The sequence below is a fragment of the Micromys minutus genome (assembly GCF_963924665.1).
Source record: "Micromys minutus genome assembly, chromosome: 7".
NCBI lineage: Eukaryota > Metazoa > Chordata > Mammalia > Rodentia > Muridae > Micromys > Micromys minutus.
This window is the reverse complement of record NC_137976.1, coordinates 68,197,578-68,213,104: the sequence shown is the minus strand read 5'-3', so window position 1 is coordinate 68,213,104 and position 15,527 is coordinate 68,197,578.

Here is a 15,527-nt window from a genome sequence, read left to right as displayed (position 1 = left end):
AATCATCCTTTTATACCCCACTGTTCAGAGATCAAGAGAGTTAACATAACAACATTTGAATATTGTCATTTGAACCCACATATTGCTCTTATGCATTGTCAATGACACTCGGGCTTCTCCTCAGAATGAAGTTGATCTCTGTATGTAACGCTCACGTTTCTGAATGGTGAAATGAAGCGGGTACAAAGAAAACACATTTTTTTCCTGGAAAGCTAAGTTGCTTAATTCTGTTCTGGGAGCAAATTCTCCCAGCCACACTGCACAGTCTAGAACAGACTTGTCTTTGATGTCACTACTCAGCCAATGAGCACTTTCACTTCCCTCTTGTCACTAACAGATTCAAAGACCTGTGTGCTGGGATTCTCTGGTGATCACGTCAAACATTTAGAGCTCCTACTTCGATATCTAGTGCAAACCAAAGACAGACATAGCCCCAGCAGAAGAGAGGGAATGGAAAGAAAAGGATGCGGTAGTATTCTTTGGAGGGTGGGTAGCTAAATGAGGATTACTGTAATTTAGAGCCAAAGAGTTTTCTTCCAACAAAGTAGATCACAGCAAACCCAGACAGGAGCAGGAACATGAGCCCAATTCAATGAGCAGGATGTCACCACCCATTTGTGGTTCCCCAGAGAACACTAGAACAAGTCAGGCCCTAACACCTAGCTCTGCTTAGACAAGCATGGGCCTGGCCTTTCAGGTACAGTCCTTACAGGGATGGGCCTCTCTTCCCTGGCTTGGGTTTAGTCTGAAGCCAAGGTAAGTTCTGTAAAGGGTCCAAGTCCTTCTTGATCCATACAGATGGAGCTGCCCTTCAGATGATCTGTTAGACTATGCCATTCCTTCTTCAGGCCAGTAAATCATCACAAACCCTGGGTAAGCCAGGAGATTCCAGAAAAGAAGGCAAGTGGGGCTTCCTAAAGACCAGAGATGGCAAGAACTGGTCTAGAAGATCTCTCTATCACGTTGTCGTTCCTTTATTCCCGAGTCATTCTCCAAACCCTGAAGTTTAAACCAAGACTCAACAGGCTTACCAGATCCGGAGAGATGCTTCCAAGGCTGCTGCTATTGGATGCTCCAGTGACCAAACCAGGTGTTGTCCCTGCTACATTCCAGGTAATCCCATGCACTTACTCTTAAGTAGCTGAATCCCGGCTGGGTGAGGGAAAGAGCAGCCTCACAGGCGACGAAGCCCGAGCTCATCACCTAACACTCATCAGTGAAGGGTACAGGAGCAATCAGTCCGTTGATTGATGGAGGTTCTGTTGGCAAATGCTGCATTTTAAGGAAGTGCAACCTTCTAAATTTCAACCTGGCAGTAAGCCGAGAGGAGGAGTGGATTCAAGTGCAGGAGAATCTGGTGAGCCTGGGCACCAAATGGGGCACAAACCAAGCAGGCTTTGGGATTCTCAGAAGATCTCGGAGAAGTGAGTAGGTAATCAGCAGGAACCACAGTGAATACCAGTAAGGTGATCTTGCTCCTTCCTGCCTGCCAAGTCCAGGTTTGGGCATGTCAGTTTCCTCTGCTGCCTTTTTCCCCCCACAATGCTGCCATCTATATTTAATTGAATTGTATGGCTCAGAATCCTGGAATACAGGAGTCATAAGTACTAAGATTCAACTAGCCGGGTGTTGCATTGTTATCTCTGTCTTTCCCTACAGAGCTGCACATCTTTTTTTTTTTTTTTTTTTTTTTTTTTTTTTTTTTTTTTATCTCAATATCTAGGCTAACACGTCAACTTCCAGAGTTGACCCTGTGAGTATGAATATAACCAGAGAATCATAAAAATTGTTGGGTCCAGAGCATGCAGAGGGAAGTGAGACATCAGTCTAGTTTGAATCTCTAACATATCACTATTAAAGCACCCATTTCTTATAGATCTCTTGAGAATAGTGCTCTTCTCAAGTTGACTCTTTCTATGTTCTAGCCAAGCTTAGAAGTTGAACCCTTTAAATGTGAACTTATGGGCTAGAGAGATGGCTAAGCCAGTAACAGCTAGGCTCATGGCCAAAGAACTTATTTCACAGCTATTTGAACATATTTACTGGCTCAGTTATTAGAGGAGATAATATCATGGCTCAGTATCAGTGAGCCGTCACACTTAGAGCTTTATGGAACTTCAACTGATGAAATAAGATCTGTGACTGTGCCCAGCTCCCTTCCAAAAGTACACCTACGGTCTAGAACCTATGTCTAAAAGTCCCAACATGTAGAATTAGGTTTTCGTTATAGTTTTAGGGGAAAGTTCCCGGGAAGAAAGTTGATCTGAGGTCAGAAAGATAAGCAGCCAATCTAAGTTCACACAGCCTGTTGAGATGAAGCCAGAAGTGAGCACATCTTCCAACCCTATGGGGTTCCATGAGTAACATATAGAGTGTGTCCCATGCCGTAAGTAACTCATTAGGGTGTACAGGGTGTGATGACCTTACTGATTGTGTACTTTCGTGGAGAAACTAGAGAAAGTTTCGCAGAAAAAAGAAAAAAGAAAAAGCCAGCCTCCTTTGGTTCTCAAGGTGGCAGCTGTATAAAGCAATATCAGCATAACAATAAAATAAATAAGAATATAGGAAACCCAGACTCCTGTATCTACATTCAAACCTGTCGGGTCATCACCATAGCATGAAAACTGCATTTACTTGGTTCCAAGTGTTTTTCATATGTGATTGGTTCTCCCAACACTTCACAGGCTTGGTGTTACCGTGGTTCTTTTTAAGTGACTAAGATGAAGCTTTTCCAGTGCATGGCCACAGTGCCAAAGCTAAGGTTTGGTTGATTATATTTTGACCGTGGCTGCTACATTCTTTAAATTATCTCCAACTAATTTGGAGCCTCATATAACAATAAACTCTAATAGGGCTACCAATGGATGGCACAAAGTTGACTTTTATTTGATTTTGTTTTAAATTAAATCCCTGTAAAATTAGCTTGGTTATCTCCTCTGCCAGTTCAAAGAGCATCTCTCATATGAATTGGTATTTAATGTACTGTATAGAAAATATGACAAATTAAAACCTTTAGTAGCAAAATGAAATGTGTAATAAATAATAAAATAATTAATAAATACCTGAAATTTTGAAAACACTTTTTCACCATTTACAACCTTAAAAATTATTTTGTGTCAAAATATAATTATATTAAAGCCATCTTTTTAATGGATTTAAAATCAGAACTTTTTGCATTAAAGTTAGGTCCAGCATTTGACTCTAAATTACTTGTATCAAATTATTATTATTGCAATATATATATCAATATTTAAAATGTGTTTTAAAATTATTATTGGATGATTTTTTTTAAAAAACATTTACTTTTGAGGCAAGCATAACACTTTTGTGTGCCACAAATAGGTCATGCATTCTGATAAATTTACTGGTTAGTAAAAATAAATATGACTCTGTGACTTTACAGGAACAACTTTCCTGCTGCCCTTACAGTTGAGGGTGAAATTCACAGACACAGAGCACAGTGTGTGGTCCACTGCAGGCTGTAGAGAAGGGTGGCAAGCAGCCGTTCAGGGGGACCTCTCTCTGGGTGATGGGAGACTGCCATCTTGGCAATAAGGTTCTTAGAAAGTGTGTGATACATGGAATTCCTATTTCAGATCTGTGTGAGGTGGAAACAGCTCTTCCTTCTGAAATTCACTGAACACTTCAGATTTATAGAGTTAAAAGCACCATAAAAGTAGCCGGAATTTACTGGCTGAGCCAGTTCTGAGCATTCACTATGAGCCTCCCACTGGTCTATGCACCTCACAGGCATCCGCTCCTTGTTCATCACAATTCGGTGATGTTTGGCCTCCCCTCTGCCCAGAGTCCACATCTGTGCAGCTGCTGCTTGAGGGAAGCTTCGTTTAAAAGAATGGCAGCTCTCAACCTGTGGGTTGGGGCCCCAAGGGGTCGCATATCAGATATACTGCATAGTTACATTCTGATTAGTAACAGCAGAAGAATTACAGTTACAAAGCAACAAGGAAAATGATTTTACGGTTGGGGGCCACCACAACATAAGGGGTGCAGCATTAGGAAGGCCAAGAACCTCTGGTTTGGAGGCAAAATGAGTCTAGGCCTGAGGGTGTCCGAACATTCTGCCTCTTCAGCCCCTGGTAGGCTGACAGGGTCCAAGCCACCACAGGAACCAAGAAGCAAGAATGTAAGCTCTGGTGTGGTAAGGGCCTCTGTGGATCTTTGTGGTTTAGGTCTCCTTGGTGCGAGCATCTTTTCCAGAGAGAGCTTCCCATTTTGAGGAGTGAGTCATCTGGCTGCTCTTTGTGACCTTCAGCTCTGTTTCCTCTCTGAAGGGAAGCGTATGCATGCTCAGCAGGAGACTTACCTTACAGGCCACCTCTAACACATTCGCTTGGTCATTCCCTGAGCTCAAACAATTCCTATTCTTTTAGCAACATCTCCTTCCTAGACTCAAAAAAAAAAAAAAAAAAAAAAAAAAAAAAAAAGTCGGTAATTCCCATTTTATCAAAGGTAAGTCCCCAAAGAGCAGAGCAAATGTCTGATTTATTCTCTATTCCCATGCCATCTGTCCAGGATGTGGCAGCCTGCTTATAAATGTGGGGAGAAAGCATGAGGGCACAGCCAGGCACAGCCAGGCACAGCCAGGCACAGCAGGTTCTCTCTATTCCTTCAGGATATGCCCATGAGCAGCCACTACCTAGAAAGAACTCGAGGCTGTGTGTAGAGCAGAGGTAGGCACATATTTAAAGACTGGCATGTCCCTCCCCATCTACTTGTTCCTTGTTTGATGACCGTTTTGAGAGTGCTTTCTACCCCACCCATGTACAGTCTGTGGAGACATGGACAAGAAAACAACAGAGACTACCCCTGGTTTCCAATCTGACTTTCCCACTTAACGGTTATGAGGATAGCCAACCCTTCTGAATGTTTTCTTTCTCAACTGCTAAATGAGGGATTAACATTACTGGGTAGCCATAAAGGATTAAAGAAAAACACAGGTGTAAAGAGTTAAGTGTTCTCCCTCTCCTCCCGCCCTCTCCTTATCCTCCCCCTCCCTCTCTTCTCTCCCCCTCCCTCTCTTCTCTTCCCCTCCTTCCCCTCTCCCATCCTCTCCCCCTTCCTCTCCCCCTCTCCCTACCCAGCCCCCTCCTTCCCCCTCTTCTTCCCTCCCCCAGCCCCTCCAACTTCTTCTCCCCCTCCCTCTCTCCCTCCCCCTCCTCCTCCCTCTCCCTCTAACTGTTGTCTCTTAGCATTTGCTTGGCAACCAAAACAAAGAAAAACTGTTGACCTCAGAGGACTTGCATCCATGGGAAGAAAACAACCAGAATATGAGATACAAATAAAACGACCAGTGTGGTTCAGATTGAGCTTGAAATGGCAGCAGGAAGAGTGGGAGTGTCTTTTGGAGGGGGAGATTAAGAGAATCTAACCAGAAAAGCAGGTCAGGGAAAGACATACCCCAAAGTAGAAAGAAATGGACAATTAATAGGTAGGCCTAAAGGGGATAGACTGAGACCTGATTTATCCCAGGGTAAAATCCTTGACTACACTCTGGGAGAATATTCTGAGATCCCGGCAGGGCACTGGGGCTCTGCTCTCTGTAGTCCAGGGTATTTCTGTGGATTTACCCGATTCAGTCATTGCAACTGTGTGTGGTATGAATATCTGCTTTCTCAGCCCTTGGAGGTTTTAAAGAGGATTTTTAGATTTTATTCATATGTATCTGTATAAGTGAATACTGCTGCTGCCCACAAAGGCTTGAGAAAAATATCTGATCTTTCAGAACTGGAGTTACAGCTGGTTGTAAGCTGCTAAACATGGTGTTAGGAATCAAACTCATGTCCTCTGGAAGAACAGTGAGCACTCTGGTGTTTCTTCTTTTCATACCTTGTAGAGTTTCAGTGGTATATAGCCTTTCTGCTTAGAACACTTGATCACCTCCCAATGTGCTTTTACATTCACGTGTTGCTTTGGTAATGGTATAGCCATTGCGTGGCTTTGGTGATGCAACTAAGAAGCTTGGGCTGCCTGGGAGATATGAGGTCAACTTACTAACAAAGAAAAGCACCCGAGGAGTTAAGATAACTTGTCTGTGGCCACAGCAGTACTGTGGCTCATTTAAAATGTGAACTTTATTGTTTCTGGATTCAGGGGTCTTTTCTGAAGTGGGACTTTGAGGGTGCAAACATGCTAGAGTAACAGCGGTCATACAGCCTGAGTGGTAGTGGAGACATTTATTTGGACAGCAGGTCCAGCTGTGATCTGCAGTACTTAAGTGCTCTGAAAATGAAATCAGCTGTAGATATTTTCCCGCTTCTTGCTGTAACCTATTGGTTACCTTTCATCTGGCTTCATCCCAGCTTCTTTAAAGGACTTCAAAAGCAATTGTTATTGACTAGACTGTGGGGTTGTTCATAATGGGCATTCGCTCTCTGTCTCTCGCTGTTCTCCCTGCAAGAGCTGAGTCCTTAATCTGAATCTTTGGGATTAAAAAGATAGCTTTTATTTTATTTAGATTTCAGGACACTGGATTTGTGTGTTTGTTTTGTTGGTGTTTTGTTTGTTTGGTTGATTTTGGTTCGGTTGTTTTAGTTTGGTGAACTCAAAGTTCCACTGAAGGTCAAAGTACCCTGTGCTCAAAGTCTTTGCCATTAAGAGAATTTACCTCTTTCTACTCCAAACCTACCTCCGTATTCCTCCAAAGTGACTATTCTTTCTTTACTTCTTCCTGTAGCAAACATATAGAAGGTCAGTTTAATTAAGAACCAATTTTTGAAGCAGGCAGTGGTGGTGTATGCCTTTAACCCTAGCATTTAAGAGGCAGAGGCAGGTAGATCTCTGTGAGTTTGAGGCCAGCCTGGTCTACAGAGCAAGTTCCAGGACAGCCAGGGTTGCTCACAGAGAAATCTCAATAAACCAGCAAACAAAATGAACCAATTTTGTGGCATACCCCAGAGGAAATTTACTTAAATGTAAATGATTTATGTTAAATAACTTGAATATACCCATCCAACAGTTTATCTAGAACTCTGTGAGTTTCAGTTTCTGTGTTCTGTGTCATTTAGAGCTTGTACATTTGTCCTTGTGCACAGAAAGAGATGGGTTGTTTTTGTTAGTAATCACACACATGTCTTTCTGTGAAGGGAATATCTATCACACACATACACATACACATACACACGTACCTTAAATATCATTTACAATCCTGCCTTCTAGCCACCCTTTCCCCATATACACAGATACACACAGTCACACATACAGACACACATGCAGATACACACAGACACATGGACACATAGATACACACACTCACACACACAGAGACACATATAGGCACACAGATGCACATACACATGTGCACACATGCACACAGACACACACACATACATGTAGACATACACTTATTCAAATAAGCCCATGTTTACATGCACACATACACGCAGAGATTCATAAACTCACAAATGATTAGCTATATCTTGCCTGCTTTTCATATGTACTGGATTGCAAGTCTGCAAGTCACCCACGGCATTTGAATGCTTTCTTTTGATAAGGCTGATATAATTGGTCTTTTTATTTAACTGTTACATAACCAAGCTGTTCAGACATCTTGGATCTTAGTTTTCTCTTCTAAAAATATGGAAGCAACAATAGCATTTACCTCGTCTAATACCAAATGGAATGATGAGAAATAGAAAACGTGCCTCAGTCTCTGATATGTGCTCAATAGATGTTTGTTAACATGCTAACAGTATGTTTTTGTCTAGATTAAAGGAACAATACAACAGCATGATAAGCTATAAGTAAAACCTTGGTATTAGGTCAGGTGTAAACCTTCAACAACTTCCCAAAATGATTTCTGCGTTTATTGTACATAGACTGAGTGTTTAAGCAAGGTATTACAAAGGCTTACAGGAAGCTGGAGAGATGCATTAGCATGTAAGAGTCTTCCCTGCTCATCCCCAGGACCTGAGTGTGGCTCCTGGCATCTGTATCAGATGACTCATAACTGCCTAGAATTCCAGCTCCAGGGGATCTAATGTCCTCTTCTGGCTTCTACAGGCACTGGAACATATGTGGAATACACTCACTCGAACACATGTACACAAATTGAAAGCAATTTTAAGAAAATCTAGAAAGGGTTTACGAAGGAAAAATAACCCCAATGCAAACAATATCCTAGTTAACATAGAAATTAGAAAAGCCAGGCTCATTTGAGGCTAGATTTTACCTGGCTGTTCTGTCTTTCACAGACTCTCTGGTTGAAGCTTGAACCTTATGTCTCTTAATCCTTAGTTTTCACAACTGTTGGGGAGGCGTTATCACGTTTCAGATCTGAGGGGGAGGGAAGTGACTTGCCCCAGTTCTCACCACTTTGTGTGTGGTTAGGCTTGCAGACATGTTCCAGAGCCTAAGATCACAGGGCCACCACCCCCAGGGAAGAGCCAGAAGTCAATTACCCCTTGGGTGAACTTCAACCACCAGGTTCCCTTCCCAAGGTCGAAGCTATGCTGAGGGACAATAACCCCCCTCTGGCACTCGGTACATCTGATTCAAATCTTTATTGTTTTCTAGCTGTGTGACCTGACCCAGGGCAGGTAACACAGTTCCCCCAGTTTTGGTGACTAGTCTGTAAAATGAAAAGAGTGAGCCTTTATGATTCCTGGGGAGATGGCATTTACTACGAGGAGGGGAATTGCAACATGGAAAGCTGAGCTAAACAGGTAACTCTGCCTTTGACCTTGAAGGGCCTGAAGCTGGAGTGACTTGGCTGTTGGAAACTGACTCAGAAAGAAGGTTTGAATGCTGAAGCGGAGTGAATGGATGTCCAAAGAGGGAAATCCAAGCTAAAGAGAAAGGAGGAGAAATAGAAGAATTCGAGCCTGTGGCTGCCCAGCCCTTTGGATCTAGTAAAATCCATGGAGGACCGGAAAGAAAGAAATTGGGGTCTAAAGATCAAAGTTCAAGATCAACGGTCGCTTTAGCTGCATAGTGGCTGGATCCTTCTTTTGAACCTCTAAGAAATAAAGTGCACCAAGAATTAAGTTTCCTGTCATTCTTAATATTTTATCACCAGTTCCAGCGAGTACAAGTGAAGGAAGGTGAAGCTGTGGGTGTGGCTATTTTCTCTCATTAGTGCTAACTGACTTGAAATACTGCCTACTTTACAAACAACCTAGTTCTGAGGTATATGCATATCTTTGAGAAATAAAGGTCATTGTTCACCTCGATTCCGTCCTCTCTATTGCAACAAACTGGAAAGACATGTCTAAATCAGTCAAGAGTTAAATCTACCAGAGCCTTGGAACATTCAGGCAGCAGTGAAACAATAAGGAAGCAGGTTGGATCCTAGGATTAGCAACTGTGCTATCCCTGGAGTGATCAAAGTAAACCAGCCATGGATGTGTCCCTCTCCCCCAGCAGGAAGCCCTATCAAAGAGGAATAGAGAAAGGAGGCATGGGATAGAGTAAGAAGAAAGTGGAGACAGAGGGAAAGGGGAGAGGAGAGGAGGAAGAAGAAATTGCTGCACACAGCAATTCAGGGTTCGCAATGCCCCTTAGCAAAAGGCTCTCCTGTTCTGATTCAGTCTGATTACTAATCTATCCCAGAAGAGAAAAGTCTAGAAACACAGAGTGATTGACAAAGGCCATGCAGCACTGACTTCATGCCAGGTTCTCCTTGTTCCTGACACACTCCCTGCTGTGTACACTGATGTGGGTCTGTGTCAGGCTGGTCTTTGCTGGTGTTCTAGGGATTCTTTCAGAACAAGACCTTCATAACATTCAGGCTGATTCTCCGGACTCTAAATCTGAGGTTCAGCCTTTTTATTCATAGCAAGTTGCTCAGCGGGTCAGTGAACAAACTTTCTAAGTTAGCCCCTAAAATCATAAAATTAGATGCCTTCATACCCTAGTTTTGTTCTCCCGTGAGAAGAGTTGGGCAAGACTGTCTACCAGACATGACCACTAATCTTTCCAGGAATCAGCTAAGGCTCTGGATAATGGCTTTCAGTCACTTACTGAACAATTTACCCAGGGTCTGGTGTACTTTGAGAAGCTAACACTGCTCATTTTACAACATGAGGTGGTTAAGCAGGAATTGTTTGTGACTCATTTTGCAAACGAGATGGCTTGGTCTGGGGAAGTTTAGCTCAGTCAGTGGGAAGCAGTTGGGTGTAGATTTGAATCTCCAGCTGAGACTCTGGACCCTGTTCCCAGAACTCACACACTGCCTGCATCTCTGACACCTAAACACACTTCAGACCAGCTAAAGAAGAGCACAGACTGCCTCAGCCCAAACCACTTGATAGTGATCACACCCATAAACCCAGATAATGTACACATGTTCATAGTTCCATTGTGCTTATACCTGTCAAATTGTTTACTCAGACAGAAATCGATAGTTATTGGACTTGATAGATTGATGGTGCCGACACCATGAGAAAGTGACAATAGGACAGGACTTCTCGGCTCTTAGGTCTAGCAATTGTCCTCTTGATCAATCGATGCCTCAGGAGTGTCCTGGAATTTTCCATGACGAGTAACATAGCAAGATCAAAACTATGTCTAAAAGAAGCAAAAATTGGGCTGGGGAACTTGTTCAATGTTTAAGGGTGCTGGCTGCTCTGCTAGGGGACCTGAGTTCAGTACCCAGCACACTCAGACAGTACAAGCACTTATCATTTCAGATCCCAGGGATTCAATAATCTTCTCAGTCATTGTTCTCTATCTCTCTCTCTCTCTCTCTCTCTCTCTCTCTCTCTCTCTCTCTCTCTCTCTCAGACACACACACACACACACACACACACACACACACGCATGGACACACACATAAACAAAAATAAATCTTTTAAACAAACTAACAAAAGAATATTAGAATATTCAGACTGAGCTACTTGTCTTCATAGGTTGACTTGATGTTTTTGCGTGTCAATATTTGAACCATTAGAAACCTAGTAATTGACAAAATTGAATCCCAGGAAGGAAAGTATGTGGACCTATCTGGTGCACGTAGCCATAGCCACCATGAGTGTATGGGTCATGCCATACCTTGAAGACAGGATTTCCTAGAACTATCCCGAAGTTTTTCTACCTTTCTGCTCCTCCAGTCAATGTGATGCCTGAGCCTTGGGTCAGGTCCTCTAAATGTCTCATTTAGGGTTGAGTACTCAACTCTCATTTATTCGCAACCGACCACATGTGGGTCTTTCTATTATCTGCCAACTATGGAAAATAGAAGCTGATCCTGACCAAGGCTGAGAGCATTACCCATGCCTGAGTATTTTGTGTCATCTTCCTACAATATGTTTTAGTTTTAGTTTTAAAAATATGTTTATTATCACATACTTAAATGATATATGTATCTGGGCATGCACCTGCTATGGAATGCATGTGGAGGTCAGAGAATTTTGGGAGTCAGCCCCTTCTACCTTTGTGTGGGTTGCAGGAATTGAATGTGGGTTGACAGGCTTGCTCTGCAAGCACTTTATCTGCTGAGCCATCTCTTCTGCCCCAGACATTCCTAATGAACAAAAATCTGACACCCAAATGAAGCCAACCAATAAAAAATGTATCTCACACTAAATAACTTTCTGTCTGTTTTTGTTCTTGTTTTGTGTTTTTGTTTTTGAGGCAAACTTTACTATAACTAACAGTTGCCTCAAACTTTCTACAATGTCAAGAATGACATTGAACCCCTAATCTGTCTGCCTCTATGTCCTGAGAGTTTGGGATTCCAGGCGTATACTACCACTCCCAGCTGAACTGTCTTTCCTTAAGGATTTACCTAGTACATCTAGAACCCATATGTATTTTTAAGAAGTAGACATACAGAATTAGAAAAATAAGACAGATGCATTTTTCAAACTTGCAGAGTTGTTATTTAGTGAGGGGGGAACAAAGGAAAGAAACAAACAGAAGACACAATAGGGTTTGCTGAGGTCTGTTTTAAGTCTGTGGTCATTGAAACACAAAGAGAACACAGTCCAGTGTGTGCTGTTTAGAGGAGGTGATGTTTGAACTGACACGTGAAGGAATGTACCTGCAGCAATCAGAAGGAAGATGTTCCAGGCATCATTTGAAATGCTCTTGTCATGAGAGTTTAGTTGAGCGTCCTCTGAAAAGCAGGTCGGCCAGGGTAGCTAGAGCAGACAGTGAAATGAGGTCCGTGTGTTAGCAGGGGAACCTGCTGGGTGTGCTGGATCTGACTCTGGAGGAGATGGGAAGCCACTCGAGGGTTCTAATTGGAAGTGTCAATTGATCAGCCTTAGGCTTAAAGTGATCTCTCCGGGTGCTGTGGGCAGAATGGAACTGAGGGTAAAAAGGTGTGGTGAAAAGAGCAAGTTACTCACAGGCTAGTTCAGAAGTCAGGCAAACAATAAGTCCATATCGTCAGATCCAAATAAAGAGAAACGTCTGAGTTATGTTTAGGCTTAGCTTAATGTTAACTATGGGAGAATGAGGTCAAGAAAATTCAGCTTAAAGTTACATGATCATTCCGCCCGTTTCTAGAGTAATTACAAACAGCTCATCAGAGAGACAGCTTTTTGTTCCGTACATAGAGATCCTTTTCTGCCCCAAGCAGACTCCATTTGTGTAGTCCATTCTTCACCCACCCAAACAGAGCACCATCCTTGATATCCAAGTCTAGATTCTAGAGCACAGCTGGATGCAAAGAGGAACTTTTCGTGTTGGGTACCACTGTAGGGTGATAAGAGCTTCAATGACTGGCTGGGTCTTTCAAAATAGTTGACTGAGAAAATATTGAACATTCTCAACCAAAACTGATGATACACACCTCAGGCAATAGTCACATCAAACACTCCATCTGATCAATCTATGTGCACATGTGAACGGAAATGGCAAGCTGTACTTCTTGTGCACAGTGCTGAAGGGCAACTGCATTTTTTGTTAATTAACAAACAAACAAGCAAAACAAAATAGCAACAAGCCCACTTTTTTTTTTTTTTTTTTTTTTTTTTTTTTTTTTTTTTTTAATGCAGCAGTTTCGGGGATTGTCTGGAGCCTGTCTGGAGTTCACTGCTTTACCAGGTACTTTGAAACAATAAATAAATGTCTAGTGTAAGACCGCAGTCTTTTCTATAAGGAATGATAATTGGAAGAAAGCTCTCTTTGCATTGGGGAAAAGGTGTCATCATTCTGGGTGATTCTTTAGAAGAATGCTGTTTCAGTGTGTTTTTGCACTACTAGTAATTCAAAGTTGGGCCACAAATCGGCTCTTAGGCAAGCACTTAGAGAAACTCTCTAATCAATCCAACAAAATGCTTCGAAATGAGCAGACCAAGGCCTCTTTGTAAACAGGGGGATCAGAGGCTTGGGAAACATTTGATTCTCCTAAACACTGGTAAAATTTCTTCACAGCGTTTATTGTCCCGTTTGGGAGCAGGAGCACAACTCGGAGGAAACCGCCCTGGGAGATCGTGCTTCTAGGGTGAGTGGAATCTAAAATCTGAAGGGATAGTAGCATTCCTTTTTCCTGAGATGCTCGATGCTTTTCCTTGTCTCCAGTGCTGCCGGGGGTTGAACCCGGGGCTGTGAGGGCAAAGCAAGAGCCCTGTCATTGATCTTGACACTCAGCCTTTTCCTTATTCATTTCTATGAATTAAAAACTTCTGTCTTTGGAAGCTGAACTTGAAGGTCACCCATTGGTAATGATGATCCCTGTTCCTAACATCTGTCACACTGGCTACTCTCCTGCCTCAAGCAGGTCGTTCTTTTCTAGCATGGTTGAAATGCAGGTGCCTGACCTTTTCTGTCTCCTGTTGAGTTTTCCTGAGGTTGAGATTATACTTAGCTCGCTTGCTTACTCTGCCTTGTGACTTATGGTGTTTTTGCTTGGTGATAGTGCTGTGCTCTGATTGCTAATCCTTGGTGACTCTGTAAGGCAGGACCTAGGTTCAGCTGCTCTGCCAGGGATCCAAAATAAGAAAGGCTAAAACAACAAAGTGGTTTCTTTCTTGTTTACATTGCCAAAATCTCCAAGAAGAGGGAATGGCTTACTGCCGTGCTGCACAGCTCTGGAAAGCCAGGCCTGGCCCTCACAGCTAATACCTCAACCAGACTGAAGCAGTAGTCATGTTGTTGGTCAGCCACGCGGCTGAATGGACGACAGATACTGTGGATGTTAAATAAGAAAGTTCTTGTAAGGTTCTCATGATAATTATTTTAGCATAAGATATGTAGATATAAAACAGAACAGAAAGCAGGAGAAGGAAGTGGCCATAAATACTCCCAGCCATCTAGGGGAACCGAATTTGATTCTAAGCTTCTTGGAAACCAAGTAGAAAAGGAGAACACGTTGGGTCAGTGGATTTCTCTTTCTAAAGAGACAAAACTTGTGAAGTCATCTGCTGGAGAAACCAACTTTTCATGGTTATTAAAATAAAAATAGCAGTTTCCCCACTTGGACTTTAAGCACAATAATGTCTCTCATAGTGAGAATGCAGGGAGAGAGGAAGAAAAGAAGAAGGAGAAGAAGGAGAAAAAGAAAGAGAAGGAGAAGAAGGAAGAAGAGAATAAGAAGAAAGAGGAGGAGGAGGAGGAGAAGGAGAGAGAGAGAGAGAGAGAGAGAGAGAGAGAGAGAGAGAGAGAGAGAGAGAGAGAGAGAGAGAGAGAGCTACCAAACCCCTCTAAGGTGTTCAGCACAGACTCCCTGCAGGTTCCCGAATTGGGTCTTGGCTTTCCCTGTCAACCTCTATCATAAATGCCATCACGAAGGACAACCTAAACTGGCTCTGGCTCTGCTAGTCATCCTTAATCATCTGGAACACTCGACCTTGACTAAATTATGCCCTTTATTTCTTTTTGTGTAAAACGTTACTGGTTTTGTTCTTGATCATGTGACATGTTCTTTCTTGATTTCCCTTAAGACTAGTTGGGCCCCATTCTTCTATTAAATATTGGCAACCATGTGGCTTTCTTTTCCTGGGTTCCTTCCTTCCTTCCTTGTTTCACTCCCTTCCTCCTTTCCTTTCTTTCTAAATTTTTTTTTGCTTCTTTCTCTTTTCAGGAAATGCCATCTACTATGATAATTTTAATTTATTTTCCAGATTTTAATAAATCCCGGCTTTAACTTCATGTTACAACACACACTTGACTTAACTCTTTAGGTTTTTAAATTTGAATTATTTATATGTGTGCTTGCTCATGTTTGTCTGCATGGGTATATACTCGCACATACTAAGATCTCTGTGAAGCCCAGAAGAGAGCACTGTATCTTCTGGAACTGGACCGACAGGGTGAATGCTGGGAACTTAACCAAGGTCCCCTTCAGGAGCAACATCAACACGGTCTCTCCACTTCCTACTTGGGTTTGAAATTTGCATATTCAGCATTCTCCTGAATTAGTTTATACATCCCTATTCCTGCATGTCTCTGATTAATAGTTGTCTTCCTCCTAACCTTTATTATTTCTTTGTTCTTCTTCTCAATGAGGGGTTCTATCTCCTACTCAAATGTTCAAGATTAAAGGGTACTGGGATTGGATGTGATTGAGGTACATGGTATGTAGGTATAAAATTGCCAAAATAGATGAAAGCATTAAAAAAAAA